Consider the following 21,807-nt stretch of genomic DNA (forward strand, 5'->3'; position numbering starts at 1 on the left):
TCTACTCAGCAGAAAGATAAACCCTAAAGAGGAAAAATTTTGAAAAGATTTTTCACCACAGAAATAGATACTTCAGTTTTATTGAGGGAAATCTTACTAATCTAAAGTTTTATACCAGTTAAGGTACATTTTTATGATTAACAATATAATATCATATATTTATACAGAGAAAGACTAAGGTTGTACCACCCACAGACTCTTACTGAAAGAAAAATTAGAAATGAGAAAAGGGAACCCCCATGGCAAATGTGAGACATAAAAACATTTTTAGAAATGATAAAATATGTAGGTTAATTTCATTTAACCACTGATAACAAAATAAAGTTAATGTTTTCTTATTTTAAAAGGTAAAATTTGAAAGTTAAACCACAGTAAAAATACATGGAAAATTTCATTTATATTTAAGTTTATCTGAGTTCCATCGTAGATCTGTCAAGATGGCAGGAAAAAAAGTAAATAAGAAAGTAAAGGTAACGTGACCATTACATCACTTAAGTGCTCGGTACTGACCTCATGTAAAGGAACCTAATGTGAGTGCTCACTAATTATAAATGAATATGACATAAATATCAATATAACTTTTATGAATACATAAGATCATTTTCACCAACAAATTTAAATCCTGGATTAAATATTTTTGGAAAAATATATATTCTCAAAATTAATTGAAGAGTAATTGTCTATTTGCTATAAACAATAAACTTCACAATGATTGAAGATCTGAGTTAGAACGACAACTCTATAACCACCACATTTTATATTAGGTTATTCCAAAATGCAAAAAATAGAAAATTTTTATTTTTATATAAAGACTTTCTAAGGCTATTATCACCCTATTAATTGGAATATTCTTAAATACCAATTTATCTTTGAAAGAGGCATAGGGTTCTATAGTACATTATTTTAAAATGTCTATCTTTTTGAAATAATCACATTTCCATCTTGGACTTCAAAGCAGTTATACTTGAGAACAATGATAATAAGATAAGTTTGATGCCCATAATGTCATAATGTAGATATATTCATATTAAAATATGATAATAATGATAAATCATGTTTATTCCAAATTCTGTTTTCTATTTTTTATTTTTATTTATTTATTTATTTTTTTAGTAAGAATACATATCTAAAAACAGATGAAGCAAATTTCTAACAAACAGGCTTCTGAATCCTTAAATGTCAGGAGCTGGAATGATTAAATTCACTTTTACTAAACCTCTAGAGTATACATCAATATGTAACTCTTAATGAGTTTGTATTTCATATTTGTTACTTTTCTCTCCCCAATTAGACTGTCAACTCCTTGAAAAGATAAATCATGCAAGATATTACCTTGATTGTATGAGAAATGCAAATAGAAAATGTTCTACTTAAAAAACAATACAGTTTTAGAAGTGTAAGATCAGATCATTAGAAAACATTTCTCAGTGTAATGACCTCGATATTTGTAATCACCTTCAAATATCTTTAAACTTGTTATACAATTTCAAAGTTTGAACTTTAAAATGTTTTTGACCCACAGTATCTTCATACAAATATAATCCCTATGAAACTTGCTTTTTTATTGCTACCTTTGGATATTGTGTCTTTATTATAAACAATTTCGGTTTTCTTATATAAGAAGACATTATATATCAATATTGTGAAATATTTCATATTTATTTTTCAACCTTTGTCATTAAGATGTTTATCTTTTAACTTCTATTACTACATTCTATCCAGTTTAAAACAATGAATTGCTGATTGTTTTATTGCCTCTCTTTCTAACCTTGAACTCAATTATCAGTAAAGAAAAAAAAATTGCAATGAAGAAAAAACACTGAAAGATTAGTAGGTAAATAGATAGATAGATAGAGATAAAGACAGATAGATAGATAATAGGTAATAAAAAGGAGTGAATTATTAATTTGGAAATCAATCACTATTACCATGTTTTTAATACAACATGAACTTTTTTAATAACAATTTTCTTTTGGTCAAGAAAAAATTACTTTATTGAAAATATTCTTCTTTAGTGTGCATACAAATCATCAGGAGACCTTGTTAAAAATGCTTTGAAAGGCCGAGCACACGGTGGCTCACGCCTGTAATCTAGCACTTTGGGAGGCCGAGGTGGGCGGATCGCGAGGTCAGGAGATAGAGACCATCCTGGCTAACACGGTGAAACCTCGTCTCTACTAAAAATACAAAAAATCAGCTGGGCGTAGTGGCAGGCGCCTGTAGTACCAGCTACTAGGGAGGCTGAGGCAGGAGAATGGTGTGAACCCGGGAGGTGGAACTTGCAGTGAACCGAGATCTCGCCACTGCACTCCTGCCTGGGCGACAGAGCAAGACTCCATCTCAAAAAAAAAAAAAAAAAAAAAATATATATATATATATGAATGCTTTTATTTTTTCCTAAGTGGAAGACATAATACTTTCACATGGTACAAGTTCCTTACTTTGAAGACATGCTAACCAAACTGCAGTCCTTGAACAAATTGCATCATCCTCGCCTGGAGACTTTGAAAGTACAGAATCTCATTTACACAGAAAAAATACAAATTGCAAACATTAAGTGAATGCCACTGGAGTCATTATCAATCTGCGAAAAAACAAAAAGCAAAAAAACTCTTTTCTCTTTTCCATGTTATTCATTCTTAATTGTATCAACTTTATAGGCTTTTCATCTCATTTCAGTATTACTAAAAGTGAATTCTGACTTGCCTGCTCTTGACCCTCAATCATTTGTGTCATATTCAACTTCTATAATCACAACCTTTGCCCAGCAAATTTCCAGTGATCCTTTGTTACTGAATTAAACTAAATTCATTTGGTTTATAATTAAGATTTGCCATAATATGCCCCTCAACTTCCCTCTTAACGACACGCATCATTATTTCTTCATGGAAATTCTACATTCCTGGCAATCTGGCTGGTCTTTGTCTATCAAATATACATTATTGTTTTCTAGCCTTAATTTTACTTTTTATTCCAAAAAAGAATAAAAGGTAAAATCCAATGTTGCAGAAATTTTCTCAGGACACAGAAATGATTTCTATGTTTTTCATGAAGTTTGCCTTATATCTAGAAAAATTATATGCAAAAATACTAGGATACCTCCTAAGTGAAAGTTATTTTCATAGATTACAAAGAACCGCGAAAAATCAGAAAAATGTAAAACCATAGTAATAGATAGGAAAGTATTTTATTTTTAGATAGAGTTCCACAAACTGCAGCTCACTTGTGCAAAAAATTATAGCAAGGGTATTGACAGATGTGGCATATTTCTGAGTTAAATATTAAGCCATAGAAATTTCTAAACAGTAAACATACATGACAAACATAGAGAACAAAAAGTGTATAGAGAAAGGTGAGTTTTAAATGATTTGGAGCCTTTTGGTGATATATCGTGTTCCTGCATCTAGTAATTCTGCTTAACAGTTTTTCCTTCATTTACAAGTGTGAATTTACGATTTTCTTTAGTTCTTCAAGAGATGGGACGAGATTGTCTAGTAAAATATCCTTCACTTTCTTTCTTTCAACGTTCACACAACTGTCATGCATTGCACATTCACATCCTTATTTTCTTTTGCATGCCAGATTCAGATTTTTATACCTCAACTGGTGAAAGAATATTTTGAGGTATTATATGATGCTGCTGCTTGCTGTTATATTTTGGCAGTGTCTCTAACTTTGTACATTAGTATTTTTGTACTTCTGAGTGATTTATTTCACTCTTCTGATATAAATTTATAAAAAGAATATAAAATGAAAAGACAAATTCTTAAATCAGTTTTAAAAGCGTGATAAAAGTGGGGCAACATTGAAATTCATGAGGCATATCTAAAATAGCCTCAAGTGGACAATTTTTAGACTTACACTAGTCAACTATTGATTCAGTAGGGAAGCAAGATGAAGAAATGAATGAAACTGTATGTCATTCTATAAAGACAGCATTTAAATATCTTCTAAAGCAGCAAGTACAATAATGAAGTTTATTGTCTATTTTTATGTTGTGAACTCTGGAAATAGCATTTAGAATATCACTTTAATATCTTGATTTCTTCAGTTTTTCTGGAATTTCAGAGGAAACAAAATAGGTAACTTTCAAAGTCTTGTCACTGGGGTAGAATCGTTCTCTGTCATGAGCTCAGGCAGCTCTATTGGCTTTAGTCCCTCTCTTCTAAGTCCTGGAAAAGGATTGACAGAGCTTTTCTGTAGTCATTGGAGTTCACAGTAGGTTTATTCTTATGTCAAATGGAACCTCCCAGGGCCATTCAAGTTTATCCTCTGCTCTAGGTAAGAAGCAGCCATATCCTTTTATGTCTATAGCATGCAAACTTTAGGATAACTGTTCTTAGGCTTCACTTTAGCACAAAAACGAAAATGATGGTGAGTATTATACTGTCTAAATTCCAGCAAAAAGAAATATTGTTAAGTCCAGGAATTTGTATGTAACGTATTATTTTGTTTTCAAGGTTATATTAAACAAAAAATACAGAGTCTATGCTTAAGAAAATATGTGACACATACATAAAAATAAGCAAGAAAATAAAAATATATATTATTGAAGGGATTGAATAGTTTCAATAGGATGTTGTTCAGAAGCATGGTAACTGACAACTGTTTCCAGAGTATACATTTTCCTTCCATTTCTACTGAGCAATGCCAAAGTAATTACCTGTGTATTTTGGATATATATGTGAAAAAGCATATGATTATTGACATTTGGAGCTCTGTAGCATTCTAAAAGCTTAAATTATATCATTAGCTTTAAACATTTGTGGAAAAAATAAATAACGTAGAGACTCATGGATTATTTAGAAAATGTATTATTCCAGACACTAAAGGAAATTCCAGGAAGGATTCTTAATTATTGATTATTTACATTCGTCGATGAATTGTTCATGTTTCACTATATGCTATGGTAGTTCACGAGGTTACTTTTAAAACAATTGCTTATAAATATTTTAGGACTTGAAGAAATTGATTCCTTTTAACAACCTAAGTATGACTTTGATATTTGTGGTAGTCTAAAAGCAATTTCATTGCAAAATATTTTTTCATATGACATAGCATTTTTCTTACATTTATTTTTACCTTTGAATTTGGGGAAATCTAATTTACTTGTCTTTTTATTGAAGTGTTTTCTAATTGACTAAACTCCAATGCAGCCAAACTTCCAATCATATTATGCTTTACCCCTTCAAGGTTCTTTATATAACCTAGTCAGTCATCTGAACATTTGCTAATATGTAGTCAATGGCATTTTAATATTGCTGAGCTCCCATAACTGTATATTTGCAAATACTGAAAGTTCCTTGTGACCTTTGTGAAAATTATAAAAATGATTATAAATGTCTGAACAGCTAGACAAAACAAACAGCACTAGGTATTCCAGGAGTGTGATGTATACCCACGGAACATCTGTGCTATGAATGTTTAAATCCACATGAAATCTGCCTTCATACAGTGAGCACCTAGGAAGACCAAATATCCTGGTGATTTTGTATAACACGCTGGTCCAAAAGTAAGGAAATTCTGTCTAAGTATAATAAAAATCATAAAGCATCTGCAAAGTCCTGATCTGGGTAAGATGACATTCTGGTCACAGTGGCACACTTTGCCCTGTTAAGGTCTCTGTCAGGAGGTGATGTTGTGTAAAACAAACAAAGACATGATTAATATGTTTTTAAGTTGTTCCTCAAACAGTGTATGTTTACCTCATATTAAAAGAATCTTCAGTATGTATAATTTTAATGAACCTGAGGTCACACCATATCAGCTATTTGTTTGTTGTTGTTTCTTTTCTGTTGCCCTTAATGTACACTACTGATATGTATGCCTCAGCATGTTTACAAATTAAGGAGTAAACACTTAGAAAGTACAAAGTTTTTCTATGCTTGTTTTTCAATTTTTTACATAATTTTTTACTTCTCATACATTAAATAGGGAAGTAGCATAACTCAGAAACATAATGGGCCTTAAAGTTAGTAAATAATTTTCTCTAGTGACAGTATTGTTAATGAAGAGGAGTGATTTTACTGCTGGAATCACAGTATTTTTCAACTTTCTGAGTGAAAAATTGTGCTAGATTTCCCAAAGGTGTGTGACTTTTTCTTGGGAGAAAAATTAGGGTTATCTGTATTGACAACAATCATCTTTTTAAAGAACAATTGTATATAGAGATATTCTTAAACGTAATTCATAGAAGCATTCAAGAAAAATTATATAAGCAATAGCCATACATAACAATGAACATTTTTAAATAAAAACACATAAATGTTCTATCTTCTAATTTTATGTGACCAAGTTAAAAGCATTATTTTCCAAGTGTTGTGCTAAGTCTGTTATATCACTTATTTCTACAAAAACCTTCTAAGAAGCAATTTTTAATTCCTTAGTATACATCATAAAATTTAGCCTTAAATAGGTAGGTAACTGGCTTGAGGTGTGAAAGGCAGAAAAGGATGGGACTGTGGGTGGAACTCATGTAATCCTACTGCAAACTTCATGCTCTTAGCCACTCAATCTACTGGACATTAGACAACTAATAATACTGATTCTCAGGGACTACATGCGCCTTTACATTTCAATACATTTTCCTGCATAGAAAATGCTGTTCCATTGTTCTCTGATTTTGAACTGAAGCATAAATAGCAGAGGAGACACTGTTCACACCATTTCCGATTGTACTTCTCACATAGAGACTGGCAGAAGGAAGCCATTTTATCACATTATGATCAATCACACTTGCAAATGCCATAAGTGTCAATGTGAAAAAATCTGCTCTTTCTGCTGGTTCCTTGGATGAGTTATTTCTGTCATTTAATTTTAAAAAGCAAATATATTGACCTATACTGACATTTCTCTTTTATATATGCATAATAAAAAATACCATGAATAGACATTTTTTTCTCTCATGATTTAATTCATACTATCCTCAATTAAAATTTCAAAAGCTGTCATACTGTAGTGAACTTGTATAATTTAGATCCTTTAATTACCTTTAAGTATAATTTTCTCTTTTATCTACGTGAGTAAAACAAAGGGCAGATCTGGAGTTTGGGGAGTTGGAAACAGATTAAAAGAAAAGCTTAACTATATTTTCATGTGATTTTCTTATAAAAATATTTGGTATTTTTTCCACAGAAAAAAATAGAAAAACTGTATAGTCAAAATATTATGATTATTTTAAGAGAAGTGAGATTTGTGATGGGAAGAAAAACATTTCAAGTATTACAAGTTCATAATTTTCAGCAACCTCATTAGTCTCTGTAGAAGGTTTAGGAGCAAAGGATATGCAACTAGGATTATATGCCAAATTTTACAATTCACCTTGTATGTGCATAGCCTGTGTGTTTTGCTTAGGGAAGAGAGACTCTTTACTGAACTGTATTTCTCTGATGCAGCCCTATTTAGTCTGAGGCATACATTCATTTGGACTCCTTGATGGTTGCAGTGATATCCTTGTGATGACAGGAAGTTTGCATCTGTTTTCATTTCTTAACACAAAGGAGAAAATGGTAGATAATACAGGACTAGAGGATTGTATTGGTGAATGAAACTTCCTCCAAAATTGTTTTATTTATCACTAACAAGGCACTCTTCTTTTTACTCAAAACATTCATTAGTTCAATATAATTCAATTTAGCAAATCTGCAAAGTGTTTCCCATGTGCAAAGACTGTGTTTGATTAAAGCCTGATTTTCCTCCACATAAACAAATGGACTCTCAGAAACATATCTAATTGTCATCTTGATATCCTGGAAATGATTGTTTAAATGCAATATATGATATTACAGAGTTTTTGGAATAGAAAGTATGCCTGTACAGGATTACAATTCTATGTTAATTTGTAGAACTAATGCTCATTTTCTCCAAATTCTCAACTGTGTGAAATCAGCTCTTTTTACACATTTCATTGTTGCTTACTTAAAGAAGAAAACACAAACCAGATATTGGACCAATATGATTTTCCCAACTTTAGGGAATCTGAATTCCTACTTCAAATTTTTAAAAATTTCCTAATCATGGATGGTTTTAGACTTAGATCAAATAGACAACAACCTGTTTTGTATGACTGGATAAGTATCTTGGAAAAGCATCACTGAATTTGCTTTACACCTACCATATACACACATTTCTAAATATTTCTCTCTCAGACTCCAACAACTCTCCTCATCTACTGTCATTTTATTTCTAGACACCCAAGACTATTGTTTTATGTAAATTACAAGTGCCAGATCATTGAGGTAATTTCATTTAGATGTGCACAGGTACCTAAGGTAATTTTTCAGAAACTAACACTTAGTAGGGAAAGTTTTCCTTAGTAGCTGTCTTTTAAGCTAGGCCTCCCTAGGGAAGTTGGTTGGGCTACTGCAAGAAGTCAGAGTACTCAGGGAGAGAGGCAGTTACTGGAAAGATTAATAAGGAAATAAAAAAATAACAGAAAAAGTCAAGACACCTGCATTTGGTAGAGGACTGAAGCCCACTAACCAAGAAATATGTAGATACTGATTGAACCCTGGCTCCCAATAACTGTCACTGTGGACAATCTACAAAGCTCTTCTGAGGATATTACACAGGGTGCTTGTGTATATAAGCTTTAATGTCCCTCCCAGTTTAGCAATTCATCTTATCACTTTATTTTCTGAAGACATCTCTGCCCCTGTTCTCTTCTAAGACATAGCAACAAGGAAGGCAGAGGAGGGAGGTAATTATCCATTACTGATCCTGATTATACTGTAACTACCACCATTGAATTTTAATAATAAAGAGTAAAAATATAATCACAACATATGCTGTGGCAGAAATAAAGAAGAAACAGACAAAGGAAAATTTCCCTAACACTCAACCATAAACATATTGCTTTATCTCAAGGCACCACCAATAGTATCTTTCTTTTAAATGTCATCATGGGGAGACTTTCATAGGTTTCTACTTTTCCACACAGCTGGGGATTGTAGAGAAAATATTTATTTGGACGAAGTTAATTTGACACATGTGATACCACCTGCTGTCTCTACTGTATATTTCTCTGCTTCTTCCGAAATGGCTCTGATGTATCATCCTGTCTTCGGGTACCGAAAGAAATAAACCACCCCCATCACTCATCTCCTGCATTTTCCCTCCTTTTTGAAAAACACAGGGCCATAAAACGATGATTTGCAGACCTAGAATGAAAATCAGAATTTTACTTTTTATTAGGATGTCAACACATGCCTGCAAAGCGCACACTGCCTGCTGCTATCATTCTTTGTTGTGTAGACTCCAGCGCTGAACAGAAGAATTGGAGCTTTGTCCTTCTCACTGGCACTAGTCTAATCATTCATTCCTGCCTCCTGCCTCCTGCCTCCCACTCCTCAAACCTGTAGGCATATCATAATCTGGCTATTAAGAAGCTCACATTTAAAAATCACCTAACCTGCTGCTTGATAATGGGATGTTGAAAATGGATGGTCTGTTCCCTGGGAGGGCATTATCAACTACGAACATGAGCCCGACAGTACTTCATTATATCATCTATGCTCTGTCCTCAGAGACCATTCAGAAGCTCTCAGAGGCTCACTTTCTATCAAGCTCTGGATTGACATTGGCTGTTGTGAGAGTATTATGCTTTCTTCTGTTTGTTGTAATCCCATGGTTTAAGTATTGCAAAGGATCACACATGAGAAACAAAACGAGGGTGGCCAGGTGAACAGCCCAGGTACTCTGTGACTGGCTGTCTAGTGCTACCTCCAGGGTGAGAGGAGACTTCTCCAAACCAGAGCAGGGAGGGCCACTCTTCACTTTTGCTTTCTTTGAGGTTCCCAGGTACTAGAAACCCACTTGAATAGCTGGAACACGGACTTAGATCTTTTGCCACCTGTTGACTAGGCTGGAGCCTAGCCCCACTGAGGTCTCAGCTCTGTACTATGAAAGCAGCATCCTCTGCGTCTGCTCATCCCTCTGTAGGATTCCTACCTGGCCCTCTGAGGCAAGGATGCATTGACATTTACCTTTGCCCTTTGCTTGATGACATTTAGTGATATTATTATTAAATTTGGAGTCTATATATTACTTGTTTATAATTCTTGTCCCTCCTGGAGACAGCTATAAAAATGTGCTACTCAGATCTCATGGGGGATGGAGCATGGTTGACTGACAGCTCCAGCTGCTGCCCCTGGGAATCAAGGACCCCATTTCTGCTGAGGTCCCATTCCCCAGATTATTCCCACCCAGTGACTGGGTGTGTTTGCAGTGTTAGTGCTGTCCTGTACCTAGAGCTCATCTATGCTAACAGGCAACACTGGCTATGCACTCCCCACTGCCTGGACAGGAACTTTCTTAAAACTGTGGTGAGACCATCTAAGCAATCCTCCTTGCCTGCCCTGTGTTATAACAGGCCAGTCTTGCCTTGTAGTCTGAAGGCTCTTTCTGCAAATTCCTGTTTCCAACCATCTTTCTTTAATAGGCATTTTCCTTCACAGGTCCCTTGCCAATCATACGGTGTGTTGGTATCCGCTTCTTGGAGAATCTAAACATAGATTTACTAATTCTAAAAATGAACTGAAATGGCTTATGAAAAAATAACATAAATACTTACAAAATCAGGTTTAAAAAGTCTGAGAGACAGATCGGAAAGTATAAAGACCAGGGAGATTCTAGTTAATAAGCATTACCAACCAGGTAACATTTTGAATGGGAAGCATAAATATAAAACCTATAGGAAAGCCAAGTGTAATTTTCAAATTTTACCCTCAACTTTCTGGCATTTGGGGGAAAATGATACATATAGTAAATTATACAAAATTCTTAGTATAAATGTTACTTATTTTGGCTCTCTGGTTAAACATTTTTCCTCTGTTATAGCCATTTATCTGTACGGCCACCAGCTTCCTTAGGAAAACTGTCCCTCTGTGTTCTTCTCCCTCCACTATTATCATGTTGTCTGAATAGAACTGCTTGCCCTTTCATGACTTTGCTTCCCCGGCTGCAGTGACAGACTGATGTGTAGACACAGGTCCACCACTCTGGACACAGTGAGTGGCTCTGCTGGACTTAATACCCAAGACTTGCCAATCAGAGTTCTTGCCTAAAAGCTTTCAACTTTTAGGCAAATCAGCCCTGTAAATAAACGTTCTTCTGTTTTGTTTTTTTTTTCCTGGAACTCTGTTGCTTGTGCATAAATACCAGCAGTCAAAGAAAATGATTAACTAAAATTGTAAGGTTTGCATCTTGAAAACAACAGAAGTGAGAGATTAAGTGTAGATGCTATTCAAATCACTGATTATAAAAATTCCTAAGGCCAGTCCATTCTTGTTCTTGCTGTGGTTTGACTATTCCATTCAATTCATTCGACATTTTTCTTGAAGTATCTTGAATCGATGTTCTGTTGTTTATGAGCCAAAAGCCTTACCTAGTAGCTGATATTCTAATTCTGGTATTACTTTCTTCAAGACATCTCTTTAACTCACATTGTGTGTATTATATGATAATAAGCACCACAGACATTTGCAGAATGTGGCCTTTGTTCTTTATCTAATGAAATATAAGAATTTATTTCATTAATTTGAACCATTTTTTTCTTGTATTTTATGTAACATTTAAACATTTAGGAAACTTTTAGAGAACAGTTTTGGTTTTACAAAAGCATTGCAATAATTTTTGAGTTCCTACATTTGCCACACCAAGGTTCCGCTATTGTTAACATTCTTGTGGTTCGTGTCTCACAATTAATGAACTAATATTTATATATTTTTATTAAAGTCAATACATTAGATTTTCCCACTTTTCTCCTCATTTCTTCCTCTGTTCTAAAATCCCATCTAGGTTACTACATTACATTTACACGTCTCCTTAGATTCCTCTTTGTGGAGATAGTTTCTGAAATTTTTCTTAGTGTTGATGACCTTGACAATTTTCAGGAGTTCTGGTAAAGTATATTGTAGAATGTCTTCGACTGGGAATTGTTTGATGTTTTTTCTCATGGTTAGATAGTGGTGATGGTGTTTTTTTTCAGGAGGAAGTCTACAGAGGTAAATTGCCCTTCTCCGGACATTATATTAGGGTAGATGCTATCAACATGCTTTATCACTGTTGATGTTAACTTTGACTCCCTCCTTCGAAAGCGTTTGTCAAGTTTCTCCACCATAAGGTTACTCTCTCTCCTCATCTCCTTTTATATAGTGTACTCCTTAATAGGAAGTCACTATGTACAGTCACGCGTGAGGATGCAAGAAAAATGCTCTACTTCAATGGAGTAGAATCCTTCTGCATGGGAAATTTTTCTATTCTGCCCTATTTATTTTAGAATTTACTTATATATTCATAGACTCATGAATGTTTATTTTATTCATTGGATCATAATTTCATACCACTTTATTTTGTTTCTCAAATTGTTCCAGGTTTCAGTCATTGGGAGTTGCTTCAGACTGACACTTTCGTCACTTTTACATGCCCCTAGAGTTTGTTTTTTGAACATTTTCTTCCTTTCTGGCACTCCAGGATGCTGCAGGATCATCTTGCATGCTTCTTTGTCTTAGCTCTAAAATCACCCATATTTTTTCCCCATTGACTCTAGATTCCTGTTATTTGAAAATGCGATTAGAACCCAAGATCTGGGTGTGGGGGTATAACCATTTATTATTTTGAATGCAAAGTTCAAAAAGTTAGCATAGATATATAGAAAGAGCTAAGTATGCTAACAAATATGTACACATGTATGCATCTAGTAAGTGAGGGATTATGAGACAGAAAGTAACTGTTGGTATATTCATTTTTCAATAGTAGAACTCTTGGTCTACTTTCTGATTTTCTGTTTTCACTATTAATCTTCTTTTGTTCCTACATTTTTTCATTTTTGTCTAAGTAGCCTCCAATAACCTTTATTTCCCTCTTAGTTTGCAGTGACTCACCTGTAATAGGGTTTAAATAAGTGTTTTGAAATTGCATCTAGCCCTCTACAAATACAAAAACTTTTCATAGAGTTTAACATGAATGGTATTAAAGCTGACATTCTGGCCATCATTTACTCTGTTCAGAGTTCTTCCTTTTTCACTTTTTCCTCCTGTTTTATTACATTTGTGTCTTGGTTTTTGCAGTCTTACCTTTGTTTTATTTCATAACCCAGAGCTGCACTTTATGGTATAGCTTCTAGGTACATTTGATGTTACTATGTCGTTAATACAAAGAGAGAATTAAACTAACAATTTGTTCTTTCTCTGGTTTAAATTATTACAATATATAGTGTAGCAGCTCCAAACTTGAGTTTTCCCATTCTAATCATGATCCCCATGGAGGAAACCATTCAAAAAAACTTATTTAGACATTAAGCATCATGAAAACACATAAAAGTCAACTTTCATTTTCCCCTCTATTTTAAAGAAAACTGTATTCTCATAGGATAGTGAAAATCCTACTTACTCTTAATACTTATATGACAAAATGGCTTTACTCTATTGCCTTGCTGACTTTTGTTTATAACCCCCTCTTCCTACCTTTATTCAGTACTCAATTTTTCAGTTTGTTATTTATTTTCAGTTTATGTATTTATTCAGTTTGCTATTTATTTTCTGACCAGCTATGTCATGATTATATTTTTGTTTGTTTTTATTTCTAAAATGCACATGGCATGTCCTCTGAATCTCATTTCCTGATATTTAATTTTAATGTTTTTAACTGTGATTCACTCAACTCAGCTTCACAGTTGTATCTGATTTTTTATTGATCGCCATTATATGTTATTTTATGTCCAATTTGGTCTTTCATGCCTCAGATGTCAAAATATAATTTGGAGCTCTTTTGTGGTAGTTCCATTGTCTAGTCATTTGGAGTAGAGCAAATGGCCGCTACTGAGATACAAGGAAGGTCTAGGAATGTCCAATCTTTTGACTTCCCTGGGCCACACTAGAAGAAGAAGAAGTGTTTTGGCCCCCACACAAAATACAATAAAACTAATGATAGCTGATAAGCTAAAAAAAAAAAAACCAAAACAAACAAACAAAAAATCTCATGTTTTAAGAAAGTTTACAAATTTGTGTTGGGACACATTCAAAGCCATCCTGGGCTCCATGTGGCCCAGAGGCCATGTGTTGGACAAGCTTGGTTTAGAAAATGATATTTAAGGAAGATAAGTCTTGACAAGCTGACTGTCTCTCAGTCTTACCTGAAATTGGACTTCAATCCTACCTGCCCTTTCCTTTCGTCATGCTTATAGAGCTCTCGTTTCTATGAATCTCCTACCACTAGTTATCCTGCATCATCTGGTTCTTACAGGTTGTATCATCTCTTCCCACTATCTCAGGAGTTGTGGGTTAACAAGAACACAGGAATCTTCTCTCTGTAGTTCTGGTCAGATGAGTACAGGATGACAGCAAGCAAAATCTGGTTCAATAGGGGAAGAAATGTACCTTTCCCAGTTTTGAGAGGTAAAGCCAGCTGGACTTCCTGGGTCAAGTGCGGACTTGGAGAACTTTTCTGTCTAGCTAGAGGATTGTAAATGCACCAATCAGCACTCTGTAAAAACACACCAATCAGTGCTCTGTGTCTAGCTAAAGCATTGTAAATGCACCAATCAGTGCTCTGTAAAATGGACCAATCAGCAGGATGTGTGAAGGGTCAAAAAAGAGAATAAAAGCTGGCCACCTCGAGCCAGCTGCAGCAACCTGCTCGGGTCCCCTTCCACGATGTGGAAGCTTTGTTCTTTTACTCTTCACAATAAATCTTGCTGCTGCCCACTCCTTGGGTCTGCACTACCTTTATGAGCTGTAACACTCACCCCGAGGGTATGTGGTTTTATTCCTGAAGTCAACAAGACCACAAACCCACCAGGAGGAAGAAACAACTCTGGACACACCACCTTTAAGAGCTGTAATACGCACTGTGAAGGTCTGCGGCTTCACTCCTGAAGTCAGCCAGACCATGAACCCACCGGAAGGAAGAAACTCCGGATACATCTGAACATTTGAAGGAACAAACTCTGGACACACCATCTTTAAGAATTGTCACACTCATCGTGAGGGTCTGCGACTTTATTCTTGAAGTCAGCGAAACCAAGAACCCACTGGAAGGAACCAATTCTGGACACAATTTTATTCTAGATGTATAAACCATTATGAAGATTTAAAGATGGAGAACTGCCACTGGTTCCATGATATCTGATTTCTCATACATTTTATCCTCTGCCAGCTTAATTTGCTTAAGGCAAGGAAAGACAAATAAAGCACTAATTTTTAGAATTATTTATTGGCTTTCTGGAAAGGAAACTCTCACTCTGTCATCTCACTTTTACATATTCAGATATCTGGCTTTCAAACATATACTCAGGGACTTTTTCATTAAGAATGAGGAAGAATCTGCCTCTGATGGAGAGCATTTTGTTTGTTTGCACTGTATTCAGCATCAACCTTGTTGAAACATGTTTGCCAGTGAAGAAGGATAGCAGCTTATCTCTCTTTTCTAATGGTATCTTCCTATTCAGACTTTCTCCTGTTACCTTAGTCAAACTAATTCAGCATCTAACTTTTCTTTGATGCTGCAGAGATTCATATCTCTTTATATAAGAATGATACCTTTTCTGATTCATTTTTTTTCCTGTTTCAGTATAAGTATTAGAACTTCTGTTGGTTTTGATCTAGTTAAATTCAATGCCTTGAATTGAATTTTCAGTTATTTCTAGGAGAATTGAGATTTCAAACTGATCAGCACTGCAGAAAATGAAATCAAAGTAACGAAAGTTCCCAAAAAATTATTATAATATAGTCATAGACTTTATTGAGTAGTGAAAAAAGTATTAAATTAAATTTTATTATTGTGACTTACAGACTAACTAGCACATTTAATGAAGTGTAGCCATAACTCAGTATGTATCAGTTATATATGACAGTTAATCTATATAAGGGATAGGTGGTTAACAGTGTCCTAACAGGTATTGAGATAACCTGCCAAATGAAACAGGGAAATTTCTAGTGAAACTATTTAGATTTCAGGTGGCAAAGCTAAGTTATGTTTGGTAAGCAAATTACAACAGAGAACCCAAAGTTTTGTAGTTATAATACATGAAAATGTTCAATATTAAGGAACCTGAAACAAAATAATGGTGTTCCATTAGGAAAGCAGAACATAAAAAGATGTAATATCAATGCAGGAAAGCTGTCTTTGTTGCAAGTTAGTATTTAGAGAATGAATTTCAATTTCCAGAGGATGAACTAGAAAACAAACAATATAGGAAGCCAGTCCTGTAAAAAGACTATGGAGCTTTACATGCTACTGGAACCGAAATTCAGATTCAGAACACCACATTCTGCAGACTGGGATATGTAAAGGAGACTTATGCATTGAAACCTAAGTGCGAATACATGGTCGTTATAATGCATGTAATAGATTAATAGGGAAACCAATAGTTAGAATTGGCCATTCTTACGCTCCTTCAGAGTTTTGACAAGATCATGATTGGGTTCAACTACGGAATGCTGTAGTTAGCCTCAGGATGTGGCTTTGCTAATGAGCAGAATAAGGAATTTTGTTTAAAAGCAATCCCTATTCATAGCACTAATATTCAGTAGCCATTGTAAATTGGATTATCTAATTTCTCTCTAATCTGATGAGCAGGACTAATAAAGAAGAGTCATTGATTTCTAAAGTCTGAGAGAGGAGCAGTCTATACTATCTTGTAATAGAATTGAGATCTGTCCTGTTACTAGAAAAAAATTAAAAAATTTTCCAATTAGTAATGAAGAAAACATCAAGGGAAGACTGTAGTAGTAAATTAATACCTACAAACAGGCTATATAATCTGGGTGAAATTTTGTAAAAGTGCTTGAAGATAGGATTTTTTTTTTTTTTTTTTTTTTTTGAGATTGAGTGTCACTTACTCTGTCGCCCAAGCTGAAGTGTAGTGGTGCGATCTCCGCTCCCTGCAGCATCCGCCTTGTGGGTTCAAGTGATTCTCCTGCCTCAGCTTCCTGAGTAGTTGGGATTACAGGTTATTTTTTATACTTTTTGGTAGAGATGGGGTTTCGCTATCTTGGGCAGGCTGTTCTCCAACTCCTAACCTCAAGTGCCTACCTGCCTTTGCCTTCCAAAGTGCTGGGATGACAGCCGTGAGCTGCTGTGCCTGGCCTCAGAAACAGAAGTTCTTAATATGCAATGGATATTTCTACATGAAGAACAAATTAAGCATTCTTAGGTAATTTTGAGTTATTTAATGTGTTATATAGGCAACTACCAATTTCTTTCCACAATTTAATAATAATTGTTTCTACTTAATGTTTTTCTACATAATTTGATATGATTTAAAAAGACACACTTATAGAATAAAGGCGCTGAATAAAAATGTCCCTGAAGAAAATAGTTTCTCATTCCTTACATTGTTGAATACCCACTCTCTCCTCAAAAATTAGAAGAGTGAAAAAAGCGTAAGTGATATGCTGAAGGCCTTGTGAGTTCGTGTGTAGAAGAGTTAGGTCTAACATTCACACGTCATGACTTTTGGTGCAATGCCTAATATTCTCATTTATTTCATCTTTGATTTTGTACCTTTGATTAGCAATATTAGAAATATGAACTGTCTGGAAAAGTTTTGGAGGGTGTATCAATAGTAATCATCTTTTAGAGTTACACTTCAATAATTCATAAAGAAAAATAATATTTAAAATTACATTAATAAGATGTACATAACATCCTCCTTAATTCCTTTGTAATTATCAAGAGTAAAATATTGACACTCTAAAATATGACTACCTTCAATGATTTTTTTCTGTGTTTAAAAGTATTTGCATTTTTTTTAACCTACTGAGAGTGAGTTAAGAAGCAATCACCAAGATGGTTCCTTTTCTGACACCCTGGCAAGTTCAGGAAGGTCCCACTCCACCTCAGTTTTGGTAATTTTCTAGAAAGACTCACAGAATTCACTAAAAGCTGTTATATTCACAGTTACAGTTTGTTACAATGGAAGTAGACAGATCAAAATCAGCCAAAGACAAGGTACATGGGGCAGAATCCAAGATAATTTCAAAAATGGAACATCCAGGTTTGCTTTTTTTCATAGTCATGGACATTATAAACTTCTCCTAGCAAAGAACATTCATAGAGCATTGTCAACCAAAGACACCCTCTCAAGCCTTGGTGTCCAGGGTCTTTATGGAGCTCTGTCACAGAGACATGATCCCCTGCCCAAATGATCCACCCGAGTCCCCAGATCCTCTGAAGGTACTAAGCTGATACCTGGCCACTCAAAGCCCTAGATTATATGGCATGGCCCAAGAACAAAGACACTCTTACCAGGCAGAACATTTCCAGAGCTTAGCGATCACTTCCCAAGATCTGAGGGCAAAGGTCAGACCACACTCTGGGCAAGTTAAATTCTTTACTGCATGCCGAGAAATGTATTTGCTATTTTCCCTCACAGGAAAAAATACTTATAAGATTATTTCTAAATCAGGGGAACATAGAAACCTGAAAATGCTAAAATAAATGTACGATCAGGAATAAACACAGAGGTTACCAAAATTAATTGTGTATCTTTAATTAGTTGACCAGATACAATAGGTGTTTGTGTCTTCTTGAAATGTTGTAACAGAAAATCAAGGATGATCAAAGTAGGGAATAAAATACATCAAGGGAAGTTATAAAATTGAAAACAACAACAAAAATCACTGACACAAGCTCCTAAAAAATCAGAATGTATACAGAAAATTGACAGATAGTGAAACTTTAGTCTGAATATTGGTAAATTTAAGTAAGTTAATCATTTTCCTCCCCAATCAAGAATAAGATGTTACATTACCAAAATAGAACACATTTCTTAAGTACCTGATGACTAAAACTAGACATATATGTGTATATGAATACATGTCTAGACATATTTCTATTTGTGTGCATGTGTATGTGTGTGTGTGTCTGTGTGTGTGTGTATAGTCAGCCCTTGATGTCCCTGGGTTCTATATTTATGGATTCAACAATTTATTAATAATATTAAAAAAATAAAAATGGATAGTTGTGTCTGTACTGAACATGTACAGGTTTTTTCTTTGTCATAGTTATTTCCTAAGCAATATAGTATAACAACTATTCATATAGCATTTAAATTGCATTAGGTATTAACAGTAACCTATAGGTGATTTGAAGTTTATGGGAAGATGTGTACAGATTATATAAAATGTAATATCATTTCACATAAGGGACCTGAGCATCTATGGATTCTTGTATCTGAGGGGGTTCTGAAAGCAATCCCCCACTGTATATATGTATGTACACATGTTTATATATATATGTGCATGTATATACATCTGTAAATGTGTGTGTGGTATGCTATAGAAAGAACAATATACTCTTCCATATTATACTATGGAGACAACAGAGAGATAATAAAATAATTTTGTGGAAGTTATTACTTGTATACATTTATCACCTCTCTTAACTTTCTTTCTATTCCTCAAAGTAAGTTCCTTCCTACTTAATGTGCTTCTCAGTGTTTCTCCCATTTTCTTGGAAACTTCCTAATTCCATATACTATTTTACTGAGTTAACTCTTCAAGTTAAAAATAAAATTGTTTCAGGAAAGCCCTGCCTATTCCTCAAATGTAAGCCAGATAATTTTGTTACAACCTGCTCCTATGCATATTCACAGAGGTTGCCCTGTAATATATGTAAATAAACATCTATTTGTAAATATACACATATTTATATATGTATGTATAGACACATGTAGAAATATGTCTATGCAGATATACATATTTATATGTGTGTATCTACTATTTCTCAACTGGCACTGTACTTCAGCTTTTCAGTCCTCATTGAACATGTCACTGAAAAATGATTGATATATATTTTTTTCAGATAAAACCCACAAGGAAAGAACTATATTAATCTTGATCATTTTCTATTTGTCAAATAGCACAGTGGCTAGTCCATGACAGACTTTAAATTAATGTTTGTTAATATTAATATTTGTTGAAAGGATAAGTATTTATTATAAATTAAAGTTGTAAAAGACAATGGTAAATCAATTATGAACCTAGAGAGCTAATACCTAGGTATATACCAGAAAAGTCAAGAGTCAAGTATCAGAGAGGACAATTATGGCCTCATTCAATATCAGTAATCACATAAGAAAAAAGTTCAGGTAAGATGTCACTGGTTTTAGACAATGTGAGTTTATGCTGTCTCTTAATAAGTGTAATTGAAAAGGTATTGCTACAGAAGTATAAGCACCAAAGCCAAAATGCAATAGATTGAAGCTATTGTCTTTCAGGACCCAACTTGGCCTTCTAGATTGGCTTTGTGATGGTGGAACTGGGATCCTGAACACCACAAATTTGCCCATGCGAGGCCTTGAAAGGAGGCTGTGTGTCTGGAAGAGGAAAGGGAGCTTGCTTCCGTCTGTCTGCTCACTTGGGCCTTCTCCTGGGCTTGTAATTCCTGTGAACCTCACTCCAATAGGGCCTTCTCACACCTCCAGCAGGTTTTGTGTCAACAACTGAATCCATTTACTAGTTTTTCCCAAATGTGCTCTACCAGCTTCACGGCAACTGCCTCTCAGGGGCTATCTAAGTAGTGCTGCCTTCCTCAGGGCCCCTCCCAAACTCAGCTACACCAGAACCAGCTGAACTGGCGATCCTTCCTCAGGACTCTTACTTTAGTCTCTGCAGAGATCTAAGTAACTTCTTAAGTTTCTAAGGTTTAATAATTCCAGAACCTTCCTTCAGTCCTAGGAATGACAGTTGCTTCCCACAGCAATTATTTCCATGCTACATAAGTTTTTTGTTTACCCTTTAGTAACACTTTCATACATTGGGGTAAGATTTTTTTTATATCAAATTCTGTCCTTCCAACAACTTGATAGATACGGTTGCCTGACTGGACTCTAATTGATACAGAGAGGAATATGCATTGAGAAAATAAGTAGTGAGAGAAGATAATTTGAATGAAGTGACTGCAATAAAGAGAAGAGAGACAGATGTGGCTTTAAAGAATTGATGCAAGGCGTACAAAAGATCTGAGGATATTCTGGGACAGAAAGGAAATGCGAGTGGAATGAGAAAACTTCAGAATGGGTGAAATAGAGGGAATGAATGAGACTAACGGCCCCAGAGGCAGTAGAAGTCATTAATTCTAATGGATAACGGCAATGCGATTAGTCTGCAAACAGTCTTCACTAGAACACTGGAATCTTCCCTAGAAGCAGAAGGAAAAAAGGACAGGTAAAAGACAGTTTAATGATACAGGAAGATTTTCCAGGGAAGAAAACAACTCAAGTATAAAAGAGAAGGAGATTGAGGAATTTAATTCTTATTGAAGGAGAAGGTTTTGAACATCTGGCAAAAGAAATAAATGCAAGAAATTTTTAAAAGGTGAACATTGAGACTGCTTGCTGTGTAGGTTTCCTGGTCATTTATAGACGATTTATATAATATTTAGTTTGAGTTCTATGAGTGAGAGCACTCTTGGTTTCAAGTAACAGAGGCCCAATTTGAATTTAATGAATATATACCAGGGTAGCTTTCATGAGAACTTATAATTCAGGGAAACTCACAGTTTCTCCGTGGTGAAACGTGGAGTTTGAACAGCAACACAGACACCATCCGCCTTCATACTTGCTATGATCATTTATTCATGCTTCCCCGTGGCCACTGATGCCATTTATTCTTCCTCTGTGATAATTTTGTTCATCCAGCAGGAAACATGGCCAAGGGAAGCTTCAGGGTCATATGGCTGATCCAGATAGAAAAGACACATGCATTTCAGGCCAGGCACGGTGGCTCACACCTATAATCCCAGCACTTTGGGAGGCTGAAGCGGGTGGATCACCTGAGGTCAGGAGTTCAAGACCAGCCTGACCAA

General features: G+C 34.8%; 1 long non-coding RNA gene across 3 annotated transcripts in view; it reads left to right on the forward strand.

The window, feature by feature from the left end:
* LOC105477104 (uncharacterized) overlaps positions 1-21,314 on the forward strand; it is a 264,418-nt gene extending 243,104 nt beyond the window's left edge. For all 3 annotated transcript variants that reach the window (XR_011614685.1, XR_984479.2, XR_011614684.1), the window contains one exon: positions 20,219-21,314. This is a non-coding gene — a long non-coding RNA (uncharacterized lncRNA). The remainder of the gene's footprint in view (positions 1-20,218) is intronic.
* The last annotated feature ends 493 nt before the right edge of the window (positions 21,315-21,807 follow it).

The sequence above is a fragment of the Macaca nemestrina genome, chromosome 16, assembly GCF_043159975.1.
Source record: "Macaca nemestrina isolate mMacNem1 chromosome 16, mMacNem.hap1, whole genome shotgun sequence".
Taxonomy (NCBI): Eukaryota; Metazoa; Chordata; class Mammalia; order Primates; family Cercopithecidae; genus Macaca; species Macaca nemestrina.